This window comes from Cherax quadricarinatus, unplaced genomic scaffold (genome assembly GCF_038502225.1).
Source record: "Cherax quadricarinatus isolate ZL_2023a unplaced genomic scaffold, ASM3850222v1 Contig923, whole genome shotgun sequence".
Classification (NCBI taxonomy): Eukaryota; Metazoa; Arthropoda; class Malacostraca; order Decapoda; family Parastacidae; genus Cherax; species Cherax quadricarinatus.
Genome location: NW_027195949.1, coordinates 55,001 through 74,963, shown reverse-complemented (window position 1 = coordinate 74,963; position 19,963 = coordinate 55,001). Strand labels below are relative to the sequence as shown.

General features: G+C 49.3%; 1 long non-coding RNA gene across 1 annotated transcript in view; it reads left to right on the top strand.

Moving 5' to 3' along the window:
* Nucleotides 1-9,435: 9,435 nt before the first annotated feature.
* LOC138851538 (uncharacterized) overlaps nucleotides 9,436-19,963 on the top strand; it is a 58,798-nt gene continuing 48,270 nt past the window's right edge. Inside the window, exon 1 of the long non-coding RNA XR_011391271.1 lies at nucleotides 9,436-9,573. This is a non-coding gene — a long non-coding RNA (uncharacterized lncRNA). The remainder of the gene's footprint in view (nucleotides 9,574-19,963) is intronic.

Sequence of the window (19,963 nt, the reverse complement as noted above, 5' to 3'; positions counted from 1 at the left end):
GTAGGGAAGTAGCAACACTGGGAAGTAGGGAAGTAGCAACACTGGGAAGTAGGGAAGTAGCAACACTAGGAAGTAGGGAAGTAGCAACACTGGGAAGTAGGGAAGTAGCAACACTAGGAAGTAGGGAAGTAGCAACACTGGGAAGTAGGGAAGTAGCAACACTAGGAAGTAGGGAAGTAGCAACACTGGGAAGTAGGGAAGTAGCAACACTAGGAAGTAGGGAAGTAGCAACACTGGGAAGTAGGGAAGTAGCAACACTAGGAAGTAGGGAAGTAGCAACACTAGGAAGTAGGGAAGTAGCAACACTGGGAAGTAGGGAAGTAGCAACACTGGGAAGTAGGGAAGTAGCAACACTAGGAAGTAGGGAAGTAGCAACACTGGGAAGTAGGGAAGTAGCAACACTGAGAAGTAGGGAAGTAGCAACACTAGGAAGTAGGGAAGTAGCAACACTGGGAGGTAGGGAAGTAGACACATAGGGAAGTAGGGAAGTAGACACATAGGGAGGTAGGGAAGTAGACACATAGGGAGGTAGGGAAGTAGACACATAGGGAGGTAGGGAAGTAGACACATAGGGAAGTAGGGAAGTAGACACATAGGGAAGTAGGGAAGTAGCAACACTAGGAAGTAGGGAAGTAGCAACACTAGGGAAGTAGGCAACACTGAAGTAGCAACACTGGGAAGTAGGGAAGTAGCAACACTGGAAGTAGGGAAGTAGACACATAGGGAAGTAGGGAGGTAGGGAAGTAGACACATAGGGAGGTAGGGAAGTAGCAACACCGGGAAGTAGGGAATTAGCAACACTAGGAAGTAGGGAAGTAGCAACACTAGGAAGTAGGGAAGTAGCAACACTGGGAAGTAGGGAAGTAGCAACACTGGGAAGTAGGGAAGTAGCAACACTGGGAAGTAGGGAAGTAGCAACACTGGGAAGTAGCAACACTGGGAAGTAGGGAAGTAGCAACACTAGGAAGTAGGGAAGTAGCAGCACTGGGAAGTAGGGAAGTAGCAACACTCGGAAGTAGGGAAGTAGCAACACTAGGGTAAGTAGCAACACTGGGAAGTAGGGAAGTAGCAACACTAGGAAGTAGGGAAGTAGCAACACTGGGAAGTAGGGAAGTAGCAACACTGGAAAGTAGGGAAGTAGCAACACTGGGAAGTAGGGAAGTAGCAACACTGGGAAGTAGGGAAGTAGCAACACTGGGAAGTAGGGAAGTAGCAACACTGGGAAGTAGGGAAGTAGCAACACTGGGAAGTAGGGAAGTAGCAACACTGGGAAGTAGGGAAGTAGCAACACTGGGAAGTAGGGAAGTAGCAACACTGGGAAGTAGGGAAGTAGCAACACTGGGAAGTAGGGAAGTAGCAACACTGGGAAGTAGGGAAGTAGCAACACTGGGAAGTAGGGAAGTAGCAACACTGGGAAGTAGGGAAGTAGCAACACTGGGAAGTAGGGAAGTAGCAACACTGGGAAGTAGTGAAGTAGCAACACTGGGAAGTAGGGAAGTAGCAACACTAGGAAGTAGGGAAGTAGCAACACTGGGAAGTAGGGAAGTAGCAACACTAGGAAGTAGTAGGGAAGTAGCAACACTGGGAAGTAGGGAAGTAGCAACACTAGGAAGTAGGGAAGTAGCAACACTAGGAAGTAGGGAAGTAGCAACACTGGGAAGTAGGGAAGTAGCAACACTGGGAAGTAGAGAAGTAGCAACACTGGGAAGTAGGGAAGTAGCAACACTGGGAAGTAGGGAAGTAGCAACACTGGGAAGTAGGTAAGTAGCAACACTGGGAAGTAGGGAAGTAGCAACACTAGGAAGTAGGGAAGTAGCAACACTGGGAAGTAGGGAAGTAGCAACACTGGGAAGTAGGGAAGTAGCAACACTGGGAAGTAGGGAAGTAGCAACACTGGGAAGTAGGGAAGTAGCAACACTGGGAAGTAGGGAAGTAGCAACACTGGGAAGTAGGGAAGTAGCAACACTAGGAAGTAGGGAAGTAGCAACACTGGGAAGTAGGGAAGTAGCAACACTAGGAAGTAGGGAAGTAGCAACACTGGGAAGTAGGGAAGTAGCAACACTGGGAAGTAGGGAAGTAGCAACACTGGGAAGTAGGGAAGTAGCAACACTAGGAAGTAGGGAAGTAGCAACACTGGGAAGTAGGGAAGTAGCAACACTAGGAAGTAGGGAAGTAGCAACACTGGGAAGTAGGGAAGTAGCAACACTAGGAAGTAGGGAAGTAGCAACACTGGGAAGTAGGGAAGTAGCAACACTGGGAAGTAGGGAAGTAGCAACACTGGGAAGTAGGGAAGTAGCAACACTGGGAAGTAGGGAAGTAGCAACACTGGGAGGTAGGGAAGTAGCAACACTGGGAGGTAGGGAAGTAGCAACACTGGGAAGTAGGGAAGTAGCAACACTGGGAAGTAGGGAAGTAGCAACACTGGGAAGTAGGGAAGTAGCAACACTAGGAAGTAGGGAAGTAGCAACACTGGGAAGTAGGGAAGTAGCAACACTCGGAAGTAGGGAAGTAGCAACACTGGGAAGTAGGGAAGTAGCAACACTGGGAAGTAAAAAAGTAGCAACACTGGGAAGTAGGGAAGTAGCAACACTGGGAAGTAGAGAAGTAGCAACACTGGGAAGTAGGGAAGTAGCAACACTGGGAATTAGGGAAGTAGCAACACTGGGAAGTAGGGAAGTAGCAACACTAATAAGTAGGGAAGTAGCAACACTGGGAAGTAGGGAAGTAGCAACACTGGGAATTAGGGAAGTAGCAACACCGGGAAGTAGGGAAGTAGCAACACTGGGAAGTAGGAAAGTAGCAACACTAGGAAGTAGGGAAGTAGCAACACCGGGAAGTAGGGAAGTAGCAACACTGGGAAGTAGGGAAGTAGCAACACTGGGAAGTAGGGAAGTAGCAACACTGGGAAGTAGGGAAGTAGCAACACTGGGAAGTAGGGAAATAGCAGCCTTGGGAAGTAGGGAAGTAGCAACACTGGGAAGTAGGGAAGTAGCAGTCTTGGGAAGTAGGGAAGTAGCAACACTGGGAAGTAGGGAAGTAGCAACACCGGGAAGTAGGGAAGTAGCAACACCGGAAAGTTGGGAAGCAGCAGGCTTGGGAAGTAGGGAAGTAGAAACACCGAGAAGTAGGGAAGTAGCAGCCATGGGAAGTAGGGAAGTAGCAACACTAGGAAGTAGGGAAGTAGCAACACTGGGAAGTAGGGAAGTAGCAACACTGGGAATTAGGGAAGTAGCAACACTGGGAATTAGGAATGTAGCAGCCTTGGGAAGTAGGGAAGTAGCAACACCGGGAAGTAGGGAAGTAACAACACCGGGAAGTAGGAAAGTAGCAACACCGGGAAGTAGGGAAGTAGCAATACTGGGAAGTAGGGAAGTAGCAACACTGGGAATTAGGGAAGTAGCAGCCTTGGGAATTAGGGAAGTAGCAACACCGGGAAGTAGGGAAGTAGCAACACTGGGAAGTAGGGAAGTAGCAGTCTTGGGAAGTAGGGAAGTAACAACACCGGGAAGTAGAGAAGTAGCAGTCTTGGGAAGTAGGGAAGTAGCAACACCGGGAAGTAGGAAAGTAGGAAGTCTTGGGAAGTAGGGAAGTAGCAACACCGGGAAGTAGGGAAGTAGCAACACCGGGAAGTAGGGAAGTAGCAGTCTTGGTAAGTAGGGAAGTAGCAACACCGGGAAGTAGGAAAGTAGGAAGTCTTGGGAAGTAGGGAAGTAGCAACACCGGAAAGTAGAGAAGTAGCAGTCTTGGGAAGTAGGGAAGTAGCAACACCGGGAAGTAGGAAAGTAGGAAGTCTTGGGAAGTAGGGAAGTAGCAGCACCGGGAAGTAGGGAAGTAGCACTGGGAAGTATGGAAGTAGCAGCCTTGGGAAATAGGGAAGTAGCAACACCGGGAAATAGGGAAGTAGCAACACCGGGAAGTAGGAAAGTAGCAACACCGGGAAGTAGGGAAGTAGCAACACTGGGAAGTAGGGAAGTAGCAATACTGGGAAGTAGGGAAGTAACAACACTGGGAATTAGGGAAGTAGCAGTCTTGGGAAGTAGGGAAGTAGCAACACCGGGAAGTAGAGAAGTAGCAGTCTTGGGAAGTAGGGAAGTAGCAGCACCGGGAAGTAGGGAAGTAGCACTGGGAAGTAGGGAAGTAGCAGCCTTGGGAAATAGGGAAGTAGCAACACCGGGAAGTAGGAAAGTAGCAACACCGGGAAGTAGGGAAGTAGCAACACCGGGAAGTAGGGAAGTAGCAACACCGGGAAGTAGGGAAGTAGCAACACCGGGAAGTAGGAACACTGGGAAGTAGGGAAGTAGCAGCCTTGGGAAGTAGGGAAGTAGCAGCACTGGGAAGTAGGGAAGTAGCAGCCTTGGGAAATAGGGAAGTAGCAACACCGGGAAGTAGGTAAGTAGCAACACCGGGAAGTAGGTAAGTAGCAACACCGGGAAGTAGGGAAGTAGCAACACCGGAAAGTAGGGAAGTAGCAACACCGGAAAGTTGGGAAGTAGCAACACCGGGAAGTAGGGAAAGTGCAGTCTTGGGAAGTAGGGAAGTAGCAACACTGGGAAGTAGGAAAGTAGCAACACCGGGAAGTAGGGAAGGAGCAGTCTTGGGAAGTAGGGAAGTAGCAACACCGGGAAGTAGGGAAGTAGCAGCCTTGGGTAGTAGGGAAATAGCAACACCGGTAAGTAGGGAAGTAGCAACACTGGGAAGTAGGGAAGTAGCAACACTGAGAAGTAGAGAAGTAGCAACTCTGGGAAGTAGGGAAGTAGCAACACTGGGAAGTAGGAAAGTAGCAACACTGGGAAGTTGGGAAGTAGCAACACCGGGAAGTAGGGAAGCAACAGTCCTGGAAAGTAGGGAAGTAGCAACACCGGGAAGTAGGGAAGTAGCAACACCGGTAAGTTGGGAAGTAGCAACACCGGGAAGTAGGGAACTAGCAACACCGGGAAGTAGGGAAGTAGCAACACCGGGAAGTAGGGAAGCAACAGTCCTGGAAAGTAGGGAAGTAGCAACACCGGGAAGTAGGGAAGTAGCAACACTGGGAAGTAGGGAAGTAGCAACACTGGGAAGTTGGGAAGTAGCAGTCTTGGGAAGTAGGGAAGTAGCAACACCGGGAAGTAGGGAAGCAACAGTCCTGGAAAGTAGGGAAGTAGCAACACCGGGAAGTAGGGAAGTAGCAACACTGGGAAGTTGGGAAGTAGCAGTCTTGGGAAGTAGGGAAGTAGGAACACTGGGAAGTAGGGAAGTAGCAGCCTTAGGAAGTAAGTAGCAATACTGGGAAGTAGGAAAGTAGCAGCCTTTGGAAGTAAGGAAGTAGCAATACTGGGAAGTAGGGAAGCAGCAGCGTTGGGAAGTAGAGAAGTAGCAACACTGGGAAGTAACAGCACTAGGAAGTAGGGAAGTAGGACTGGAAAGTAGGGAAATAGCAGCACTTGGAAGTAGGGCAGTAGCAGTACTGGTGTTGTGGGAAGTTGGGAAGTAGGGCAGTAGCAGTACTGAGAAGTAGGTAAGTAGCAGTACAGGGAAGTAGCAACACTGGGAAGTAGGTAAGTAGCAGTACTGAGAAGTAGGTAAGTAGCAGTACTGGGAGGAAGATAAGTAGCAGTTCTGGGAAGTAGGTAAGTAGCAGTACTGGGAAGTAGGTAAGTAGCAGTACTGGTAAGTAGCAGCACTGGGAAGTAGGTAAGTAGCAGTACTGGGAAGTAGGTAAGTAGCAGTACTGGGAAGTAGGTAAGTTGCAGTACTGGTAAGTAGCAGCTCTTGGAAGTAGGTAAGTAACAGTACTGGGAAGTAGGTAAGTAGCAGTAATGGGAAGTAGCAGCACTGGGAAGTAGGTAAGTAGCAGTAATGGGAAGTAAGTACCAGTATTGGGAAGCAGGTAAGTAGCAGTACTGGGAAGTACGTAAGTAGCAGTACTGGAAAGTAGCAGTACTGGGAAGTAGGTAAGTAGCAGTACTGGGAAGTAGCAGCACTGGGAACTAGGTAAGTAGGTAAGTAGCAGTACTGGGAAGTAGGTAAGTAGCAGTACTGGGAAGTAGGTAAGTAGCAGTACTGGGAAGTAGGGAAGTAGCAGCCTTAGGAAGTAAGTAGCAATACTGGGAAGTAGGAAAGTAGCAGCCTTGGGAAGTAAGGAAGTAGCAATACTGGGAAGTAGGGAAGCAGCAGCGTTGGGAAGTAGAGAAGTAGCAACACTGGGAAGTAACAGCACTAGGAAGTAGGGAAGTAGGACTGGAAAGTAGGGAAATAGCAGCACTTGGAAGTAGGGCAGTAGCAGTACTGGTGTTGTGGGAAGTTGGGAAGTAGGGCAGTAGCAGTACTGAGAAGTAGGTAAGTAGCAGTACAGGGAAGTAACAACACTGGGAAGTAGGTAAGTAGCAGTACTGAGAAGTAGGTAAGTAGCAGTACTGGGAGGAAGATAAGTAGCAGTTCTGGGAAGTGGGGCAGCAACACCGGTAAGTAGCAGCACTGCAAAGCAGCATCGTGGGAAGCAGCAGCACCGGTAAGCAGCGGCACTGGCAAAGCAGCAGCACTGTAATCAGCAGGTGTTGCAAGCAGCAGCACCGGTAAGCAGCGGTACGGTAAGCAGCAGCACTGGAAGCAGCAGCACCGGTGGGCAGCAACACTGGGTAGCAGCAACACTGGGAAGCGAGCAGCACCGTAAGCAGCAGCACTGGTAAGTAGCAGCATGGAAGCAGTTGGCACTGGCAAGCAGCAGCACTAAGCAGCAGCACCGGTAAGCAGCAGCACTGGTAAGTTAGCGGCACTGGGAAGCAGCAACACCTGGCAGCAGCACTGGGAAGCAGCAGCACCTTGGGAAGCAGCAGGCACGCGCAGCAGTCCCGGTAAGCAGCGGACTGGGAAGCAGCAGCACTGGTAAAGCAGCAGCACTGCGGCAGCAGCACCGGTAAGCAGCAGCACTGGGAAGCAGCAGCACTGGTGCAGCAGCACCGGGAAGCAGCAGCACTGGTGCAGCAGCACCGGTAAGCAGCGGCACCTGGGAAGCAGCAACACCTGGTAAGCAGCAGCATCGGGAAGCAGCAGCACTGGGAAGCAGCAGGTACTGGGAAGCAGCAGCACTGGTAAGCAGCAGCACTGGTAAGCAGGTGGCACTGGGAAGCAGCAACACCGGTAAGCAGCGGCACTGGCAGCAGCAGTGGTGGCAGCAGTACTGGTAAGTAGCAGTACTGGTAAGTAGCAGTACTGGTAAGTAGCAGTACTGGTAAGTAGCAGTACTGGTAAGTAGCAGTACTGGTAAGTAGCAGTACTGGTAAGTAGCAGTACTGGTAAGTAGCAGTACTGGTAAGTAGCAGTACTGGTAAGTAGCAGTACTGGTAAGTAGCAGTACTGGTAAGTAGCGGTACTGGGAAGTAGCAACACTGGTAAGTAGCAGTACTGAGGCAGCAGCACTGGCAAGCAGCAGCATCGGGAAGCAGCAGCACGGGAAGCAGCAGCACTGGCAAGCAGCGGCACTGGGAAGCAGCAACACCTGGCAAGCAGCGGCACTGGTAAGCAGCAGCACTGGCAAGCAGCAGCACCGGCAAGCAGCAGTCCGGCAAGCAGCAGTTCCTGGCAAGCAGCAGCACTGCAAGCAGCAGTTCCGGTAAGCAGCAGCACGGTAAGCAGCAGCACTGGCAAGCAGCAGCACTGCAAGCAGCAGCAACCAAGGCAAGCAGGCTACACCGGTAAGCTAGCAGTACTGGTAAGCAGCAGCACTGGCAAGCAGCAGCACTGATAAGCAGCGGCACCGGGAAGCAGCAGCACTGCAAGCAGCGGCACCTGGGGAAGCAGCAGCACTGGTAAGCAGCAGCACCGGTAACAGCAACACCGGCAAGCAAGCAGCACCCGGCAAGCAGCAGCACTGGCAAGCAGCGGCACCGGTAAGCAGCAGCACTCGGTAAGCAGCAGCACTGGTAAGCAGCAGCACCGGGCAAGCAGCGGCAGGGAAGCAGCAGCACTGGCGCAGCGGCACTCGGGAAGCAGCAGCACTGGCAAGCAGCAGCACTGGCAAGCAGCGGTACTGGTAAGCAGCAGCACCTGAAGCAGCAGCACTGGGAAGCAGCAGCACCGGTGCAGCGGCACCTGGTGCAGCAGCACTGGCAAGCAGCAGCACCGCGCAGCGGCACCCGGCAAGCAGCAGCACTGGCAAGTTAGCAGCACCGGGGAAGCAGCAGCACCGCAAGCAGCGGCAGCTGGTAAGCAGCAGCACTGGTGCTAGCAGCACTGGTAAGCAGCGGCACTGGTAAGCAGCAGCACTGGTGCAAGCAGCACTGGTAAAGCAGCAGCACTGGTAAGCAGCGGCACTGGGAAGCAGCAGCACCGGCAAGTAGCGGCACAAGGGCCAGCAGCACCAATGCAGCAGCACCGGTGGCAAGCAGCAACACCGGTAAGTAGCAGCACCGGCAAGCAGCAGCACCGGTAAGCAGCGGCACTGGCAAGCAGCAGCACTGGTAAGCAGCAGCACTGGTAAGCAGCAGCACTGCAAGTAGCGGCACGTGGGAAGCAGCAGTACTGGTAAGTAGCGGCACTGGGAAGCAGCAGCACTGCAAGCAGCAGCACCTGTAAGCAGCGGTACTGGCAAGCAGCAGTACCGGTAAGCAGCAGCACTGGGAAGTGCAGCACCGGTAAGCAAGCAGGCACTGGTGCAGCAGCACTGGTAAGCAGCAGCACTGGTAAGCAGCGGCACTGGAAGGCAGCAGCACTGCAAGCAGCAGCACCGGCAAGCAGCAGCACCGGTAAGTAGCGGCACTGGGAAGCAGCGGCACTGGTAAGCAGCAGCACTGGCAAGCAGCGGCACTGGGAGCAGCAGTAAGCAGGTTAAGTAGCAGCACTGGGCAGCAGCACCGGCAAGCAGCAGTACCGGGTAAGAAGCGCGGCACTGGTAAGCAGCAGCATTCGTAAGCAGCAGCCACCGGGAAGCAGCAGCAATTGGTAAGTAGCAGTACTGGTAAGTAGCAGTACTGGTAAGTAGCAGTACTGGTAAGTAGCAGTACTGGTAAGTAGCAGTACTGGTGTTGACCTCTGGTTATAAGGTCAGACAGTCCTGCCTGACGTACGAGCTAATCCTTCACACCTCCTCTCTAAATATCTTAACATGATGTCTATTTCTCTGTTCTATTATTATTACCAATATTATTACTATTATTACTCTTATTATTACTATTATTACTATTTTTGCTATTTTTACTATTATTATTACTGTTATTATTTCTGTTATTACTATTATTATTATTGCTATTATTATTATTACTATTGTTATTACTGCTGTTATTAGTATTACTATTCATTATTAATGCGGTCATAATTATAACTCATTATTATTATTATTATTATTATTATTATTATTATTATTATTATTATTATCATTATCATCATCGGTGAATTAATACCTGGTTGGGAAGGTGAGATGCAGTACGACAGTTTGGTAGTGAGTGTCGGCAGCGGTGGTTGCAGGGTTGTCTCAGACGGGGACTGGTGCCCCGCCAGGCCGGACGTGTTATTTATACGTCGGTTTTTAACGTCTGTTTGTGCACGATTTACCGCAAGTAGCACTCCGGGACAGTAGCTACTGTCGGGAAAGTGTCGAACGTGTGTTAAGCAACGCTCTGAGTTACTTTTTAACCCCTGTACGTGTGTTAATAGACGTTAAAACTAACTTATTGTAAAAATAACTCAGATTATAGGCCTGAATTATGATTATAATAATTATTATTATTTCTTTAATAATTCAGTGTGATCTAATTGTTATAATTATCATTTAATAATCGTGTGTTACTTAAAATTGATAATTCTGGGTAATAATTGGAAGGGACTTTGCCAGTCTCCCTCGACTCTTCCTTGTAAATGATAATTATTAATTTGAAATCGTAAGTTGTAAAAAATTTTTTTTACAATTTTGGAAGAAAATCGTAAAAGATCTTTACCCTTTTGAAAAAAAAATTGGAAAATAATTTTTTTTTTACCGTGGTAGAAAAGAATTGTAAATTGGAAAATGATTTACAGTTCAACACTGAGTGACGTCAGTGTAAATGTTGTGTGTTTTACGGTGATGAAAATGGTGTAAATTGTGGTGTAAACACGTACAGAAGGTGTAAATACGTACATCAGATGTAAACACGTACGCCAGATGGTGTAAATTGAGGTGTAAACACGTACAGAAGGTGTAAATACGTACATCAGATGTAAACACGTACGCCAGATGGTGTAAATTGAGGTGTAAACACGTACAGGTGTAAATACGTACACCAGATGTAAACACGTACGCCAGATGGTGTAAATTGAGGTGTAAACACGTACAGAAGGTGTAAATACGTACATCAGATGTAAACACGTACGCCAGATGGTGTAAATTGAGGTGTAAACACGTACACCAGATGTAAATACGTACGCCAGATGGTGTAAATTGTTCTGTAAATGCCTGTGTGATAACTGCCTTGATGCTGGGGAACGGCTTTTGATCCAGGGGGTTTGAGCTGCTCCCTCTCCTCGGATCAGACCCGACTACCACCTGTTACCCCCTCCCACTACCCGCAGGGGCGCTGTTTGACCCCTGCGGGTTTAGCGCTTCTCCCCCCGGGGCGGGTAGTTGAGAAAGTCTGAGAGACGTGAGGGAGCCAGACTTCCTGGAAGGTCTTGGAGGGTCTGGAAGGTCTGCGACCGAATCCTGGAATATTTCGTACTGGATTCCCCATTTCCAGGCTTCCTGGAAGGGTCCTGGAAGGTCTGGGACCGAATCCTGGAATATTTAGTACTGGATTCCCCCACTTCTAGGCTTCCTGGAAGGTCTGGGCCCGAATCCTGGAATATTTAGTACTGGATTCCCCCACTTCTAGGCTTCCTGGAAGGTCTGGGACCGAATCCTGGAATATTTAGTACTGGATTCTCCAGTTCTAGGCTTCCTGGGAGGGTCTGGAAGGTCTGGGACCGAATCCTGAAATATTTAGTACTGGATTCCACAGTACTAAGCTTCATGGAAGGGCCTTTGAGGGTCTGGAAGAGTCTGGGACTGAATCTTGGAATACCGGATGTCGGATTACCAGTTGTATTCCAGGAATGGTCTTGTTCAGTGTGTGTGTGTGGGGGGGAGTCCAGCTCTGGTTGTTACAGACGGGGAGAGTGTGAGTTGAACCTACCTAGCATCAGGGGGATGGGATAGGTAACTATCCTAGTGACCTGCCATGTTTTTGTGTGACCATCCCTATGTGACCCATCGCCCCTGGATACAGTGACCATCCATCTTTTCCATTTATCCCTCCTGTTTACCGTTGCACAACGGTAATGTGTGGAGTTTGTATGATACAAGCGGTGTTTTATCCACTACCTAGGTGACTGTAGTGGGGATACAGGTGGTGCTGTACCCACTGACTGTAGTGGGTGATAGAGGTGGGTATTTACTTAACAGGTGGATTAGAGTACTCTTACGATGGTAGATTGACTCATGCTGCCCTCCCTGCCCCTCATCCTGCCCTCCCTGCCCCTCATCCTGACCTCCCTGCCCCAAATCCAGCCCTCCCTTCCGCTCATCCTGCCCTCCCTGCCCCTCATCCTGCCCTCCCTGCCCCTCATCCTGCCCTCCCTGCCCCTCATCCTGCCCTCCCTGCCCCTCATCCTGCCCTCCCTGCCCCTCATCCTGCCCTCCCTGCCCCTCATCCTGCCCTCCCTTCCCCTCATCCTGCCCTCCCTGCCCCACATCCTGCCCCCTGCCCCTCATCCTGCCCTCCCTGCCTCTCATCCTGCCCCTCATCCTGCCCTCCCTGTCTCTCATCCTGACCTCCCTGCCCCTCATCCTGCCCTCCCTGCCCGTCATCCTGCCCCCCTGCCCCCTCATGCTGCCCTCCCTGCCCCTCATCCTGCCCTCCCTACCCCTCATTCTGCCCTCCCTGCCCTCCCTGTCTCTCATCCTGCCCTCCCTGTCTCATCCTGCCCTCCCTGCCCCTCATCCTGCCCTCCCTGCCCGTCATCCTGCCCCCCTGCCTCTGATGCTGCCCTCCATGCCCCCTCATGCTGCCCTCCCTGCCCCTCATCCTGCCCTCCCTACCCCTCATCCTGCCCTCCCTGCCTCTCATTCTGCCCTCCATGCCCCTCATCCTGCCCCCTGCCCCTCATCCTGCCCTCCCTGCCTCATACTGCCCCCGTCCCTCATCCTGCCCTCCCTGCCTCTCATCCTGCCCCCTGCCGCTCATCCTGCCCTCCCTGCCTCTCATCTTGCCCCCTGCCGCTCATCCTGCCCTCCATGCCCCTCATCCTGCCTCCCTGCCTCTCATGCTGCCCTCCATGCTCCTCATTCTGCCCTCCCTGCCCCTCATCCTGCCCCCCTGTATCATCCTGCCCTCCCTGCCCCTCATCCTGTCCTCCCTGCCCGTCATCCTGCCCCCCTGCCTCTCATGCTGCCCTCCCTGCCCCTCATGCCCTCCCTTCCCCTCATCCTGCCCTCCCTGCCCCTCATCCTGCCCTCCCTGCCCGTCATCCTGCCCTCCCTGCCCCTCATCCTGCCCTCCCTGCCTCTCATCCTGCCCTCCCTGCCTCTCATCCTGCCCTCCATGCCCCTCATCCTGCCCTCCCTACCCCTCATCCTGCCCTCCCTGCCCCACAACCAGCCCTCCCTGCCTCTCATCCTGCCCTCCATGCCCCTCATCCTGCCCTCCCTGCCCCTCATCCTGCCCTCCCTACCCCTCATCCTGCCCTCCCTGCATCCTGCCCCTCATCCTGCCCTCCCTGCCCCTCATCCTGCCCTTCTCTCAGTATTATGACGGCTGTAAGCCGGGTTCCCAGGATGGGCGTCTGTCCTGCTGGCTTCCTGTTCCTTCCTATACCCTCCCTCCCATACTTCCCCCTCTCTCTTTCCCCCCACCCTTCCCTTCCCACCTCCTCCCTCTACCTACCATTCTCCCTCTCTACTAAACGAGAGAATAACGAGACTTGTCGACAGGTCGGAAGAGGGAGTTGAGTTGTAGAGGTAACAGTAACTATGTATTGGTGGGACTGACCACCTACTATCATGACTGAGGTACTGACCACCTACTATCATGACTGAGGTACTGACCACCTACTATCATGACTGAGGTACTGACCACCTACTATCATGACTGAGGTACTGACCACCTACTATCATGACTGAGGTACTGACCACCTACTATCATGACTGAGGGACTGACCACCTACTATCATGACTGAGGGACTGACCACCTACTATCATGACTGAGGGACTGACCACCTACTATCATGACTGAGGGACTGACCACCTACTATCATGACTGAGGTACTGACCACCTACTATCATGACTGAGGGACTGACCACCTACTATCATGACTGAGGGACTGACCACCTACTATCATGACTGAGGTACTGACCACCTACTATCATGACTGAGGTACTGACCACCTACTATCATGACTGAGGTACTGACCACCTACTATCATGACTGAGGGACTGACCACCTACTATCATGACTGAGGTACTGACCACCTACTATCATGACTGAGGTACTGACCACCTACTATCATGACTGAGGTACTACTAGCATGACTGAGGTACTGACCACCTACTATCATGACTGAGGTACTGACCACCTACTATCATGACTGAGGTACTGACCACCTACTATCATGACTGAGGGACTGACCACCTACTATCATGACTGAGGTACTGACCACCTACTATCATGACTGAGGTACTGACCACCTACTATCATGACTGAGGTACTGACCACCGACTATCATGACTGAGGTACTGACCACCTACTGTCATGACTGAGGGACTGACCACCTACTATCATGACTGAGGTACTGACCACCTACTATCATGACTGAGGGACTGACCACCTACTATCATGACTGAGGGACTGACCACCTACTATCATGACTCAGGTACTGACCACCTATTATCATGACTGAGGTACTGACCACCTACTATCATGACTAAGGGACTGACCACCTACTATCATGACTAAGGGACTGACCACCTACTATCATGACTAAGGGACTGACCACCTACTATCATGACTGAGGAGCCGGAAGTCGTATTTTGAATAATGAAAGGATAGATTTATATCTCATCTGGAGAACCATTGTTCCCAGCATCCAGCATCCCCTCTATTCTCACCCAGGTCTGGAAACAACCACTCCAGCATCCCCTCTATTCTCATCCAGGTCTGGATACAACCACCCCAGCATCCAGCATCCTCTCTATCCTCATCCAGGTCTGGATACAACCACCCCAGCATCCAGCATCCTCTCTATCCTCATCCAGGTCTGGATACAACCACCCCAGCATCCAGCATCCTCTCTATCCTCATCCAGGTCTGGATACAACCACCCCAGCATCCAGCATCCTCTCTATCCTCATCCAGGTCTGGATACAACCACCCCAGCATCCAGCATCCTCTCTATCCTCATCCAGGTCCGGATACAACCACCCCAGCATCCAGCATCCTCTCTATCCTCATCCAGGTCTGGATACAACAACTCCAGCATCCAGCATCCTCTCTATCCTCATCCAGGTCTGGATACAACCACCCCAGCATCCAGCATCCTCTCTATCCTCATCCAGGTCTGGATACAACCACTCCAGCATCCTCTCTATCCTCATCCAGGTCTGGATACAACCACCCCAGCATCCAGCATCCTCTCTATCCTCATCCAGGTCTGGATACAACCACTCCAGCATCCTCTCTATCCTCATCCAGGTCTGGATACAACCACTCCAGCATCCTCTCTATCCTCATCCAGGTCCGGATACAACCACCCCAGCATCCAGCATCCTCTCTATCCTCATCCAGGTCTGGATACAACCACTCCAGCATCCAGCATCCTCTCCATTCTCATCCCGAACTGGCTACACCACCATCCCAGTATACCTCAGATATGTCAGTGTAATACTAGCGTATACCTCAGTATAGTGTATTTCCAGTATGTTGAACGACGTTTTGCTCTTTCTAAAGGGTTAAAGTGACCTTGGGGCGAAACATTGTTATAGTGTGTCTGTGTGTACCTCTGTCACCTTTGCACTCTATTGATGGGGTAAGCTTGGCGCCAGTGTGTCCCGGGCCAGCTTGAAGCAACGGTGGACCGGTCCACCAGTCTGCCTTGTACCAGGTATTGTGGGACCAGACTGGTCCCTGTTATACAAGTTCTGTGACCGTCTGACGTTTTAACGGTACTGTTGTATGCTAGCTGGTACTGTTGTATGCTAGTTATATGCTAGCTGGTACTGTTGTATGCTAGCTGGTACTGTTGTATGCTAGTTGTGTTGTATGCTAGCTGGTACTGTTGTATGCTAGTTGTATGCTAGCTGGTACTGTTGTATGCTAGCTGGTGCTGTTGTATGCTAGTTGTGTTGTATGCTAGCTGGTACTGTTGTATGCTAGTTGTGTTGTATGCTAGTTGTGTTGTATGCTAGTTGTGTTGTATGCTAGCTGGTACTGTTGTATGCTAGTTATATGCTAGCTGGTACTGTTATATGCTAGTTATATGCTAGCTGGTACTGTTGTATGCTAGCTGGTACTGTTGTATGCTAGCTGGTACTGTTGTATGCTAGTTATATGCTAGCTGGTACTGTTGTATGCTAGCTGGTACTGTTGTATGCTAGCTGGTACTGTTGTATGCTAGTTGTATGCTAGTTGGTACTGTTGTATGCTAGTTATATGCTAGCTGGTACTGATGTATGCTAGTTGTGTTGTATACTAGCTGGTACTTTTGTATGCTAGTTGTGTTGTATGCTAGCTGGTACTGTTGTATGCTAGTTATATGCTAGCTGGTACTGTTGTATGCTAGTTATATGCTAGCTGGTACTGTTGTATGCTAGCTGGTACTGTTGTATGCTAGTTGTGTTGTATGCTAGCTGGTACTGTTGTATGCTAGTTGTATGCTAGCTGGTACTGTTGTATGCTAGCTGGTACTGTTGTATGCTAGCTGGTACTGTTGTATGCTAGTTGTGTTGTATGCTAGCTGGTACTGTTGTATACTAGTTGTATGCTAGCTGGTACTGTTGTATGCTAGTTGTGTTGTATGCTAGCTGGTACTGTTGTATGCTAGTTGTTGTATGCTGGCTGGTACTGTTGTATGCTAGTTGTGTTGTATGCTAGCTGGTACTGTTGTATGCTAGTTATATGCTAGCTGATACTGTTGTATGCTAGTTGTGTTGTACGCTAGCTGGTACTGTTGTATGCTAGTTATATGCTAGCTGGTACTGTTGTATGCTAGTTATATGCTAGCTGGTACTGTTGTATGCTAGTTATATGCTAGCTGGTACTGTTGTATGCTAGTTATATGCTAGCTGGTACTGTTGTATGCTAGCTGGTACTGTTGTATGCTAGTTATATGCTAGCTGGTACTGTTGTATGCTAGTTATATGCTAGCTGGTACTGTTGTATGCTAGTTGTGTTATATGCTAGCTGGTACTGTTGTATGCTAGTTATATGCTAGCTGGAACTGTTGTATGCTAGTTATATGCTAGCTGGTACTGTTGTATGCTAGTTATATGCTAGCTGGTAATGTTGTATGCTAGTTATATGCTAGCTGGTACTGTTGTATGCTAGTTGTGTTGTATGCTAGCTGGTACTGTTGTATGCTAGTTATGTGCTAGCTGGTACTGTTGTATGCTAGTTGTGTTATATGCTAGCTGGTAATGTTGTATGCTAGTTGTGTTGTATGCTAGCTGGTACTGTTGTATGCTAGTTATATGCTAGCTGGTACTGTTGTATGCTAGTTATATGCTAGCTGGTACTGTTGTATGCTAGTTATATGCTCGCTGGTACTGTTGTATGCTAGTTGTGTTATATGCTAGCTGGTACTGTTGTATGCTAGTTGTTGTATGCTAGTTGGTACTGTTGTATGCTAGTTATATGCTAGCTGGTACTGTTGTATGCTAGTTGTGTTGTATGCTATCTGGTACTGTTGTATGCTAGTTGTGTTGTATGCTAGCTAGTACTGTTGTATGCTGGCTGGTACTGTTGTATGCTAGTTGTGTTGTATGCTAGCTGGTACTGTTGTATGCTGGCTGGTACTGTTGTATGCTAGTTGTGTTGTATGCTAGCTGGTACTGTTGTATGCTAGTTGTTGTATGCTAGCTGGTACTGTTGTATGCTAGCTGGTACTGTTGTATGCTAGTTGTGTGTATGCTAGCTGGTACTGTTGTATGCTAGTTGTATGCTAGCTGGTACTGTTGTATGCTAGCTGGTACTGTTGTATGCTAGTTTTATGCTAGCTGGTACTGTTGCATGGTAGTTGTGTTGTATGCTAGCTGGTAGTGTTTGCTAGCTGGTAGTGTTGTATGCTAGCTGGTAGTGTTGTATGCTAGCTAGTAGTGTTTTATGCTAGCTGGTACAGTTGTATGCTAGCTGGTACTGTTGTATGCTAGCTGGTAGTGTTATGCTAGCTGGTACTGTTGTATGCTAGCTGGTAGTGTTATGCTAGCTGGTAATTTTGTATGCTAGCTGGTAGTGTTGTATGCTAGCTGGTAGTGTTGTATGCTAGCTGGTAGTGTTGTATGCTAGCTGGTAGTGTTGTATGCTAGCTGGTAGTGTTGTATTCTAGCTGGTAGTGTTGTGTGCTAGCTGGTAGTGTTGTATGCTAGCTGGTAGTGTTGTGTGCTAGCTGGTACTGTTGTATGCTAGTTGTGTTGTATGCTAGCTGGTACTGTTGTATGCTAGTTGTTGTATGCTATCTGGTACTGTTGTATGCTAGTTGTGTTGTATGCTAGCTGGTACTGTTGTGTGCTAGTTGTGTTGTATGCTAGCTGGTACTATTGCATGGTAGTTGTTGTATGCTAGCTGGTAGTGTTTCGTGCTAGCTGGTACTGTTGTATGCTAGCTGGTAGTGTTGTATGCTAGCTGGTAGTGTATGCTAGCTGGTAGTGTTGTATGCTAGCTGGTAGTGTATGCTAGCTGGTACTGTTGTATGCTAGCTGGTGGTGTTATGCTAGCTGGTACTATTGTATGCTAGCTGGTAGTGTTGTATGCTAGTTGTGTTGTATGCTAGCTGGTACTTTTGTATGCTAGTTGTTTTATGCTAGCTGGTGCTGTTGCATGGTAGTTGTGTTGTATGCTAGCTGGTAGTGTTGTATGCTAGCTGGTAGTGTTGTATGCTAGCTGGTAGTGTTGTATGCTAGCTGGTAGTGTTATGCTAGCCGGTACTGTTGTATGCTAGCTGGTGGTGTTATGCTAGCTGGTACTATTGTATGCTAGCTGGTAGTGTTGTATGCTAGCTGGTAGTGTATGCTAGCTGGTATTGTTATGCTAGCTGGTACTGTTGTATGCTAGCTGGTAGTGTTATGCTAGCTGGTACTATTGTATGCTAGCTGGTAGTGTTGTATGCTAGCTGGTAGTGTTGTATGCTAGCTGGTAGTGTTATGCTAGCTGGTACTGTTGTATGCTAGCTGGTAGTGTTATGCTAGCTGGTACTATTGTATGCTAGCTGGTAGTTTTGTATGCTAGCTGGTAGTGTATGCTAGCTGGTAGTGTTGTATGCTAGCTGGTCGTGTTGTATGCTAGATGGTCGTGTTGTATGCTAGATGGTCGTGTTGTATGCTAGATGGTCGTGTTGTATGCTAGATGGTAGTGTTGTATGCTAGATGGTAGTGTTGTATGCTAGCTGGTAGTGTTGTATGCTAGCTGGTAGTGTTGTATGCTAGCTGGTAGTGTTGTATGCTAGCTGGTACTGTTGTATGCTAGCTGGTAGTGTTGTCTGCTAGCTGGTAGTTTTGTATGCTAGCTGGTAGTGTATGCTAGCTGGTAGTGTTGTATGCTAGCTGGTAGTGTTGTATGCTAGATGGTCGTGTTGTATGCTAGATGGTCGTGTTGTATGCTAGATGGTAGTGTTAAATGCTAGCTGGTAGTGTTGTATGCTAGCTGGTAGTGTTGTATGCTAGCTGGTAGTGTTGTATGCTAGCTGGTAGTGTTGTATGCTAGCTGGTAGTGTTGTATGCTAGCTGATAGTGTTGTATGCTAGCTGGTACTGTTGTATGCTAGCTGGTAGTGCTAGCTGGTAGTGTTCTATGCTAGCTGGTAGTGTTGTATGCTAGCTGGTATGCTAGCTGGTGTATGCTAGCTGGTAGTGTTATGCTAGCTGGTACTAGCTGGTATTGTTATGCTAGCTGGTACTGTTGTATGCTAGCTGTAGTGTTATGCTAGCTGGTACTATTGTATGCTAGCTGGTAGTGTTGTATGCTAGCTGGTAGTGTTGTATGCTAGCTGGTAGTGTTATGCTAGCCGGTACTGTTGTATGCTAGCTGGTGGTGTTATGCTAGCTGGTACTATTGTATGCTAGCTGGTAGTGTTGTATGCTAGCTGGTAGTGTATGCTAGCTGGTAGTGTTGTATGCTAGCTGGTCGTGTTGTATGCTAGATTCGTGTTGTATGCTAGATGGTCGTGGTATGCTAGATGGTCGTGTTGTATGCTAGCTGGTAGTGTTGTATGCTAGATGGTAGTGTTGTATGCTAGCTGGTAGTGTTGTATGCTAGCTGGTAGTGTTGTATGCTAGCTGGTAGTGTTGTATGCTAGCTGGTAGTGTTGTATGCTAGCTGGTACTGTTGTATGCTAGCTGGTACTGTTGTATGCTAGCTGGTAGTTTTGTATGCTAGCTGGTAGTGTATGCTAGCTGGTAGTGTTGTATGCTAGCTGGTAGTGTTGTATGCTAGATGGTCGTGTTGTATGCTAGATGGTCGTGTTGTATGCTAGATGGTAGTGTTGTATGCTAGCTGGTAGTGTTGTATGCTAGCTGGTAGTGTTGTATGCTAGCTGGTAGTGTTGTATGCTAGCTGGTAGTGTTGTATGCTAGCTGGTACTGTTGTATGCTAGCTGGTAGTGTTGTATGCTAGCTGGTACTGTTGTATGCTAGCTGGTAGTGTTGTATGCTAGCTGGTACTGTTGTATGCTAGCTGGTAGTGTTGTATGCTAGCTGGTACTGTTGTATGCCAGCTGGGAGGGCCTTGGAAGGGTCCCCAAAGTCTTGGTGAGGTCCTCAGGGTCTTGGAATGGCCACA